This window comes from Cydia splendana, chromosome 1, assembly GCF_910591565.1.
Source record: "Cydia splendana chromosome 1, ilCydSple1.2, whole genome shotgun sequence".
NCBI classification, from domain to species: domain Eukaryota; kingdom Metazoa; phylum Arthropoda; class Insecta; order Lepidoptera; family Tortricidae; genus Cydia; species Cydia splendana.
Window position 1 is genome coordinate 32,313,166 of NC_085960.1, and position 10,962 is coordinate 32,324,127.

The following is a 10,962-nucleotide window of genomic DNA, read 5'->3' on the forward strand; positions in this document are numbered from 1 at the left end:
CATCATCGGCTATTTGGTATCCAGGCTTTAAAAGCTTTTCCTAGTCAGTGCTGACATCTGCTGACATTGCTGTCGTTTAACCTATGCATACAATATTACGTAGGTACTTACTATGCCAATCATTGCCTGTCTTGAACCGTGATTCTCTGTTTAGTGCACTGCCTTATGGGAATATAGTTCAGAGCCGGAAACCGCTACCAACTTTTAGTTGTTGGGCATGGCATTGGGTCTCCAAAACTGCCGGGAGACAGCGGCGCCGGCCATCTACTTCAGCGGAATGACGTCATCAAAATGGCTCCCGCTTCGTTGCGAATATTGCATACTGCACCCAAACTATGCATGGCACATACACGTGTGGGGTATTAAATGAAAGCCAATTAAATAAACTATATTTCATTTATACAGTGTGTACCAAAATATGCAACAGTTTAAGAGAAATTTACAGAAAAATAAAAATGACGTAAAAAAATATTATTTGGGTTTTACAACCAAACCAAAAGTCGGACGATAAAGCAATGCACTACAACATTAAATATGACGTCTCAAGTAGGGCTCCCGGTATCTGTGTTACACGCCGAAACGAATACCCGTGTTCTTAAGACCGGCGGTGCTAAGAACACGGTTTACACGGAACCGCCGAGATCCGGATACGTATCCAAGAACCGTTCCCAAGAAACGTTTCTCAGATACGTATCTCCGTTTACACGGGTACTTAAGACCGGCCCGAACGGATCCGAAACAGTTTGAGCTAATCAATGCTCTAGCTCTGGGTATGCAAGGTCTAGTATTGAATGTTGACTTCAGATGAACTCGTTTAGCGTACGAATTTTTTTTTAAATTATTTATAACAGTTTTAACACATGTGTTAATATAACATATTTAACCAACTATACAATACAGGGTCATTTTTGGACCGTATGCCATATTGAACGGCCATACTGAACAACTTTTTGTATGGGACCAACTCCGAAATCACAAAATTTTTTTTGGCTGTTTCATACATTTTGGTCGAGTGGATGTCGACGTTTTCTATGGGAAGGCCAAATATTTTTGGGATTTCGAGGTTGGTCCCATAGAAAAAGTTGTTCAGTATGACCTACCTAATCACCTCGCACAATATGGTTAACGGTCCAAAAATGACTCTGTATATGAATGGAAGTAGGTTAGGGTGATTCACTTTTGTATGGAGAAAAAAAAGTTGTAATATTTTTCCTGACTTTGCTCACCAATGGAGTCTCCCCACACTAAAAACTATCTATTTCAATTTTCAAAAGAATCGAATAACGTTTAGAGGTTGCACAAGTTGAAAAGGTAGAGTGAGAACCCCATACATTGCGTGAAAATGAACTATGTTCTAAAATGACAAAATATAATGAACTGATACTAAAATCGAATGAGAAAACTGAATTTTGCGTCTAAAACACGATAAAAGCACTTTTCCTTTGGAAACAGGTGGAAAAACTGAAAAATCTTAATTAGAACATTTATCGAGTAACCAAAATCCAAGTTTACTACTAATTTTAAAATTTATTTATATGTAGAAGGTTCAGTATCACACTACTCTCCGCTTTGATGGTAGCCGCTTAAACCATTTTCTACCCTCCGATGTAGAGTCGTTGGTTATTTGAAAAATCTTTGTTGATGTTGTGCAACCTCTAAACGTTGACCGATTTTAATTTTTTTTAACGTATAATATTTTTTTATCAGTTAGAACAAGAATTCGAGCAAAGTCAGATGAAAATCGAAAATTCGGAAAAATGAAACACCCTAAAGTAGGTGTCCCTATTCTATATAGTCTACTATTTTTAATTTTGAACTTACTCGTCCCTAGTTTAGAACCTTAATTAGGGTTCCGTACCCAAAGGGTAAAACGGGACCCTATTACTAAGACTCCGCTGTCCGTTCGTCCGTCTGTCACCAGGCTGTATCTCGTGATCTGTGATAGCTAGACAGCTGAAATTTTCACAGATGATGTATTTCCGTTGCCGCTATAACAAGAAATACTAAAAACAGAATAAAATAAAGACTTAAGTGGGGCTCTGGGACTTAAGTACTTGGATGGGTGACCGTTTTTATAGATAATGGTACGGAACCCTTCGTGTGCGAGTCGGACTCGCACTTGGCCAATTTTTTTTTACTATTATTGCTTTTAAGTTAATTTCATTACATATTACATTTCAATCAAAGAAACACATTTTATATATAATGGTGTAAGTTATATAGTTTCGCGAAGAATAGGTATGCAGACAAATACTACCTACTACTACTTTGTGGTTATTTGTTATTTTTATCAGAGAGATGGTAGATTAGTTAACAGTACCTAACTGCCAACGAAGCAAAAAAAGTACAGCGGCATTTGAAACGCAGGATTTCACGCGAGAACCTTAAAAACCTATGCTACCTTGGTTACCTTGCAATTATATTGCTAAATACATTAAGATAGATCTCAAAATTGGTAATCATTCATGTTGACTGGGGTCACTTTCACACTAGTGCTCAGGTAATAAATGCCGGCCGGTGGTGTTCCATTCATTAGAACTTTAGAACGTGTTGTTTTCCAATACCCTTTTGTCTGATATCGCCGAAATAAGTAGCGTCCCAAACCATTATCAGAACTGCCATAGCTAATTATAAGCTTTATGTCGGTGTAATAAGGAGAACCTGTCTACACATATATGAAATTGTAACAAATGCAGCGGCTAAAATTAAAGAAGCAAATGTATCGAAGCAAATGAACACGAAATAAATATGACTTTTAAGATATATGTTGTGTTTAGGTAAGTAGGTATGACTCCAATTGACTCCAGTTCGCCACTTAGGCGGCCAATTCGTAAAATACAGTCTTTCCAAGTTACTTTAATTTAAAATCGTTTTGTTGTTTTGTTGCTAAAATTGTAAATACATAATATTTATTAGTACAGTCTTAAAGTTCATTTGATATGATAATAAGATAATGAATTTAAGAAAAGTCTTACTTTTCATAAATTCATACTAAATTATATTAAAAGTTGTAAATATGTACATTACTTATTGGCAGATACACATGATTACAGTGTAAACTCTTTATAACGTCACTCGATTTAACGACAAACTCCTTAAAATGTCGAAATTGCTTGACTTTGGTTGGTTTACTTTGTTTTCTATACAGTAATACACTCTATATAGCGTCACGCTCACTCTATTTAACGACAACAATACGGCATATAATACATCATTAAGAAATACTTTCTAAGTTGCCGAAATTGATAAAAACTGCAGCTGTGTACGTTTTTTTGTTTGCTGTTTTGTTGTTTTATTATCTAGCACGTGTTTACTTCGACTGACGTACCGGAGATTCTAAGAAAATTTGTCTTTTGTTTTTGTATGATCAACTTGCACATGTTTACCTCGGGCACTAGACTTTTGACAAGATGTTACAAATTAATAGGCGTTGTTATTTGTATGAAATGAATGTTCTTCTTGTGCAAAATGTGTCCTAAGTATATTATAAACAGATACATTAGAATATTTAGAATAGTAAGATGACCTTTTTATTTCACTCCATTTAACAACCACTCTCTATACTTAACGTCGAAAAATCCGCAGTCCCTTCAGTGTCGTTAATGTCATTATATAGAGTTTACACTGTATTTATAAATTTTTACATGGTTTACTATAATAATACTAAGATGTCTGGCTTACGTAACTTAAAAAATAATTAGATTAAAAAATATACATTTCTTATTGACAGATTATATTCGTAAAACCTCACACATACAATATACAGAATACAAATTATTAAAAATATAAGAACTGTTTAAAAATATGCAATTGGTAAGAATATTGTATACTTACCTACCACCACCTACCACATCATGCATGGCCAGATTTTAACGTAAAGTCTTTATACTCTTTATTGCTTTTATTTTTTTGAAGCACTTTAAATTTATTGCCATCAAGTTATATTAATAAACCATAAAGTATTAGTATTTGAAGTCTTATATAAAATACTATTTTGATAACTAGCATAGGTATACCTATTGTATTTCTAATTTTCTACTCGTATTTGCAACATTGCAAGCAAAAACTACCTGGTCAAAAAGGGTTCTGTAAACCGTTTATTGAATTTCGACTCTATGAACCACGGAATATTGACCGGCGTATAATCGGCGTGGAAAATTTTGATACCTAACGTGTCTTATTGCATGTTGCATAGTGAGTAGATAGTGTCAGAGGTATAATTTAAAGATCCTTATGCTTTTTCGCTTATTATTTGCCAGTAAAACCAATTAGCATCACTTTTGTTGGTGCTGTGATAACGAATTAGCGTTAATTTAAACAAGGCCTAGGTTCTGGATCACAGGTTATTATTTGATATATTATCACATAGCTTTTTTATAAAACGATTTTGTTTTACTGTAGTAAGCATCTCACCAAGGGTCATCATTAAGCTACCCACAAAGAAAACAAAGTAAACCTTAATATTCCATGAAACTCTTTCATGAAATACCTACAATATATTATCTCACGCAACTCTTAAATTTTCCGTCAGAGGGCTTTTCTATAAAATTTTTGGGTAGTCGCTCCCGTCTGAAGACACGCGGGTTTTCCCTTGCAGGTGCCATGCGACACGAGACACTTCTAAGACATTCTGTTGAGCGAATTAACCTGACGAAGTGCATCAAAACGACGACATCTTTATTCTAACATACATAGGTATCTAATGAACTTCAGTTCAGACAAATGTAAAGTAGTTCATCATTATTCGTAACTAATCATACATGAGACGACAGCGGCTGGGTGAAATCAATATAGTATGTTTTTTAAGACGAAACAGGAGCTGAGTTTTAAATATTTTAGGTAAATATACCCGTCTCGCTAACGGAAGCGGCACCTAAAAGTAGTGCGATAAGGACAAGGCGAAAAATCTCAAAAATCGAGGTTTCGTACTCCTCTGTTTCCTCCTCCAAAGCTTAAACAATCGTAACCAAATTTGGAAATCTAAATGATTATGAAATTATCTGTGTCGGACCGTTTTGCTTTTTCGGCTAATTGATATCAGTTTTGAATGCCACGCCTCTCATTGCGGCATAGTCAATTAGGCCATTTTGGCCATTTTTGAAGGGCTCTAGCGCCTTAAAAAACAAAAATATCAAAAAAAGCAAAACGGTCCGACACAGATATTGACAATATTAATCTGTGTTGAAAAAATCATTTCTCTAGCTTCAAAAACCACGGAGGAAAACGAGGAGTACGTTTGTATGGAGAAATGACCACTCCCGTTGGCTCTTAACTCTTAATCAAATAACGGGAAATTATTTCCCACTTCATTCTAATTTTTGAAATATTTTTTATCATTTTAATGGCAACACTCAGAGATACCAACCATACAGATTTAAAATCTTAGTAAAATTTTGAATTTGAAAAATGGCAACATTTTTCTAATGGCCGCCATTTTTGACCATACGTCAAAGTCAATGTAAGTTGTCGTGATTTTTTTTGCAATAACAACAGTTTTTTTAGTGTTTTGAGGTTAAGTGCGAAAAAAAATCTGGTAAGTGCTTACGCTGAATACTATCATAAACTAGACTTATTTTCCCTGTGTTTTGCTTGAAAAGAATTGTGATAACGATATGATTTAGCCAAGATTTTAATGTTTAAGTGGGAAATTATTTCCCATTGTTTGTTCCTGAACTTACGATTTACAAAAAAATTGGTAGGTTTTATCAAGTGGGAAATTAATTCCCAGTGTTTGTTCTCCACCTAAATTTTAATTTGTTTCCATATATAAAAATATATCCCCGTAATCTACGCACCCAAATTACCTAAAAACCATTCTTAGTTTTTAAAAATCTCATAAAAAGTGTTCCGTTTGATTAAGGGTTAAATTACGATTTAACTTATAAAGAATTTCTTTTGTGTTTCATTTGTAATACTGCCTAAAATGTAGGTTTTAAAGTGTCCTTTTTATATTCATATTTAAACATACCGTTGGTAACCGCTAGATTGGTAAGAAAGCATATAATTTTCGGCATAAATTTAGAACACACACGTAATATGCTTTGGATAGCCTAGTAAATACTCAGAAGGGTTTAATGTAGAGTTTCTACAGCCAAGTTCTCATGCAGTATCAAAAATTAGGCTGCTATTTAACTGATCACCAGATTTAGTAAAATTTAATACCAAAAAAATATATTTTACCACCCTAAAATAATGAATGATCACCAAAATTATAACACCATTTTAATGTGAAATGATTACCAATTTTATTACATTTTACTATCCTTTTAAAGGAAATGACACCAAACTAATCATTATTAACCCAAAAATTGTAAATGATTACCAAATTTCAAACCCCATTTTAATGTGAAATGATAACCAAATTTTTACATCTTGCTATCCTAGTAAGAAAATGACACAAAAATAATCATTGTAAACCCAAAAATAGTAGATGACCTCCAAAATTAGAACTCCATTTTAATGTAAAATTATAACCTAATTTTTAAATCTTGCTATCCTATTAAAGCAAATTACTCCAAAATAATCATTGTAAACCCAAAAATAGTAAATGACCACCAAAATTGTAACCACATTTTTATTAAAAATGTGCAAATATTTAATATAATACTATTAAGTTAATTAATCCACTTCGTCACCTTTTTCTAGTAGCATTTTATTTCTGTAACAGTCGCAGTTCTAACCTAACCTAACCCACTTTTCTAGTAGCATTTCGTTTCTGTAAGGGTCGCAGTTCAAACCTAATCTAACCCACTTTTCTAGTAGGATTTCTTTTCTGCAAGGGTCGCAGTTCAAACCTAACCTAACCTACTTTTCTAGTGGCATTTATTTTCTGTATGGGTCGAGTTCAAACCTAACCTAACCCACTTTTCTAGTAGCATTTCTTTTCTGTAAGGGTCGCAGTTCAAACCTAACTTAACCCACTTTTCCAGTAGCATTTCATTTCTGTAAGGGTCGCAGTTCAAACCTAACCTAACCCATTTTTCTAGTAGCATTTGGTTTCTGTAAGGGTCGCAATTCAAACCTAACCTAACCCACTTTTCTGGTAGCATTTCTTTTCTGTAAGGGTCGCAGTTCAAACCTAACCTAACCCACTTTTCTAGTAGCATTTCGTTTCTGTATGGGTCGCAGTTGAAACCTAACCTAACCCACTTTTCTAGTAGCATTCCGGTTCTGTGAGGATCGCAGTTTTAACCTAACCTAACCCACTTTTATAGTAGCATTTCGTTTCTGTAAAGGTCGCAGTTCAAACCTAACCTAACCTACTTTTATAGTACCATTTCGTTTCTGTAAGGGTTGCAGTGCTAACCTAACCTAACCCACTAAACTGATAGCAGTTTAACTTACTTTTCTAGTAGCATAACGAAATGCTACTAGAAAAGTAGGTTAGGTTAGGTAGGTATGCGGTCTGGGGTACGGGGGGTTGAGTAAAGTAAAGTAAAATTCTGTTTTTGAAATCTGGCAATTACATAATATATCAATTTTGTGGATCACACTAGGCTAAGCCTGTCCCGTGACTCCACGTTTACGCATTATGTTAAGAGCAATTAAGCGGGAGGGGCTAGTAATCTTGGCATCAGGTTACTTTATTTGGTAATATGCATACATTTTTTGGTAATCATAGTGGTTTATTTAGGTGAAAATATCGCATTAATTTGGTCTTCAAGATTTGGTGATCATTAATGATTTTTGGTGGTCATTCAATATATTTGGTATTTGAATACAATTTGAAGGGCAGTCGTAATTAAAACGGTGGTACTTTTGTATTTTTAGGCCTTATTTTTTTGGTATTCAGTAATTTTTTTTGGTAAGCATGATTTTTTTATTTAGGGTACCAAAGTATTTTTTGGTGGTCATTATATTTGTAGCCCAAAAATTATGCCACGCCGATTTCACGCCGATCACGCCGCCGCCGCCGGTCAAAAAATCATCGGACGCCGCCGCCGATGATTTTGCCATCGGCGCACATGTCTAGTCTCAAGCCATACACTGATATCAATAAAATCAAAATTGGACCAAATATGTGGAAATTATGCATCAAAATGTAGATATTTGCCCATACAAATGCATAAAAGTTAAAAAAATCCAAATTGGTCATTTTCAGGATAATCCGCATAAGCTTCTAGTATGTTATTAGTAATATGACCTGGATTCTAAAACTGCCGGGAGACCATCTCTGTTGTTCCTCAGTTACAAATAATGACGTCATATAAATAATCACTGCCGAATTTCGTAAAATGTAAATTATAGCTATTCCACGTGTCTCACATACACGTGAGTTACATGTAATGAAAGGTTATTAAATGTCATAGATTTATAAGGCATAGATTGAGTGTTCGTACATCCCCAGTGAAGCCATTTCAAGTGCGACGTCACGTCGCACTCGTGTCACCGTATTCGATCGGCCCTGGCAGTACTCAAGGTCACGTCGGTTTGTGTACACCTCCCGTTTAAAAACCAAAAACACAGGAAAGATCATTGTTTATGCAGTGAATGGGTGTCACACCGCATCATATCATAAAAACAAACAGACTGACATTACATTTCACGCGTAAGTATCGAGTTTAATGTGATATTTTTACGTAATCGTAAATACAAAAATCCAAAGTTTCGTCAGCCGCCATTTCTTATAAATGTTGCCAGTGTAGTGAATATTTTTTCCTCAAAATGAGACATGACGTTTACATTCTAAAATGAATACGCTTAGTTGAAGTTCCTTGTATAATTGTATAAAAATTATATATTTTTAAATATTAGCATAACGAAATGCTACTAGAAAAGTAGGTTAGGTTAGGTAGGTATGCGGTCTGGGGTACGGGGGGTTGAGTAAAGTAAAGTAAAATTCTATTTTTGAAATCTGGCAATTACATAATATATCAATTTTGTGGATCACACTAGGCTAAGCCTGTCCCGTGACTCCACGTTTACGCATTATGTTAAGAGCAATTAAGCGGGAGGGGCTAGTAATCTTGGCATCAGGTTACTTTATTTGGTAATATGCATACATTTTTTGGTAATCATAGTGGTTTATTTAGGTGAAAATATCGCATTAATTTGGTCTTCAAGATTTGGTGATCATTAATGATTTTTGGTGGTCATTCAATATATTTGGTATTTGAATACAATTTGAAGGGCAGTCGTAATTAAAACGGTGGTACTTTTGTATTTTTAGGCCTTATTTTTTTGGTATTCAGTAATTTTTTTTGGTAAGCATGATTTTTTTATTTAGGGTACCAAAGTATTTTTTGGTGGTCATTATATTTGTAGCCCAAAAATTATGCCACGCCGATTTCACGCCGATCACGCCGCCGCCGCCGGTCAAAAAATCATCGGACGCCGCCGCCGATGATTTTGCCATCGGCGCACATGTCTAGTCTCAAGCCATACACTGATATCAATAAAATCAAAATTGGACCAAATATGTGGAAATTATGCATCAAAATGTAGATATTTGCCCATACAAATGCATAAAAGTTAAAAAAATCCAAATTGGTCATTTTCAGGATAATCCGCATAAGCTTCTAGTATGTTATTAGTAATATGACCTGGATTCTAAAACTGCCGGGAGACCATCTCTGTTGTTCCTCAGTTACAAATAATGACGTCATATAAATAATCACTGCCGAATTTCGTAAAATGTAAATTATAGCTATTCCACGTGTCTCACATACACGTGAGTTACATGTAATGAAAGGTTATTAAATGTCATAGATTTATAAGGCATAGATTGAGTGTTCGTACATCCCCAGTGAAGCCATTTCAAGTGCGACGTCACGTCGCACTCGTGTCACCGTATTCGATCGGCCCTGGCAGTACTCAAGGTCACGTCGGTTTGTGTACACCTCCCGTTTAAAAACCAAAAACACAGGAAAGATCATTGTTTATGCAGTGAATGGGTGTCACACCGCATCATATCATAAAAACAAACAGACTGACATTACATTTCACGCGTAAGTATCGAGTTTAATGTGATATTTTTACGTAATCGTAAATACAAAAATCCAAAGTTTCGTCAGCCGCCATTTCTTATAAATGTTGCCAGTGTAGTGAATATTTTTTCCTCAAAATGAGACATGACGTTTACATTCTAAAATGAATACGCTTAGTTGAAGTTCCTTGTATAATTGTATAAAAATTATATATTTTTAAATATTTCATTATTTTATTTTAATTTATGTATTATTTTTATTATTTATATGCACATTTTAAATAAAAAATAGTAAAAATGTATCAGTTTTTTTTATTGGAAACTACAGAAATGCAAAAAATCCTTAAAAAGACCATAAAAAGCTTTTGCTACAAAATCAAATCTACACACTTACAAATTATTAATAACCAAGTGTTAAGGATGTGGTTAAAATACCCCACTTTGAGGGAAATATCTATACACTGACCACACGTTTTTGTATATATGTGTGTGTTGCTGAGCGTAAAACACGAGCCTCGCACGCACACATCGATCGTGTTTCGGCTTCACTTTTGACAGGTTAGCCGTATGGGGACTATCTGTCTATGCGTTATTAGTTTAAGTTAAATGTATTATGATTCATCTAAACATTGTTTGTAAAAAAATATACGGTTTAAGAACTATAAACAAAGAAATAACACTTTTTATGAAAAAAGTAGGTGTACCTATATCAATTTTATAGCTAAATTAAAAATGTTTATAAAATGTTGCGTATATTGAATCCGAATAAACAGTTATTCAGGTTTAGGATACTGCTTAAATTTTAGATTTCCATTAAAAACTGAGAAAGTTATGCAAAAAGAACTAAAGCGCGCCATCAATTCTACCTACAACGGGCTCATATTATGCAATGTACAGTCCTAAGTATCGGGCACGAAATGAAAGTACAGAACGTAAAATGAATTCAAATGTAATTTTTGACCAACACATAAAAAAAAAAAAAAAAAAACCGGTCAAGTGCGACTCGGACTCGCATTTCTAGGGTTATGTTTATTTAA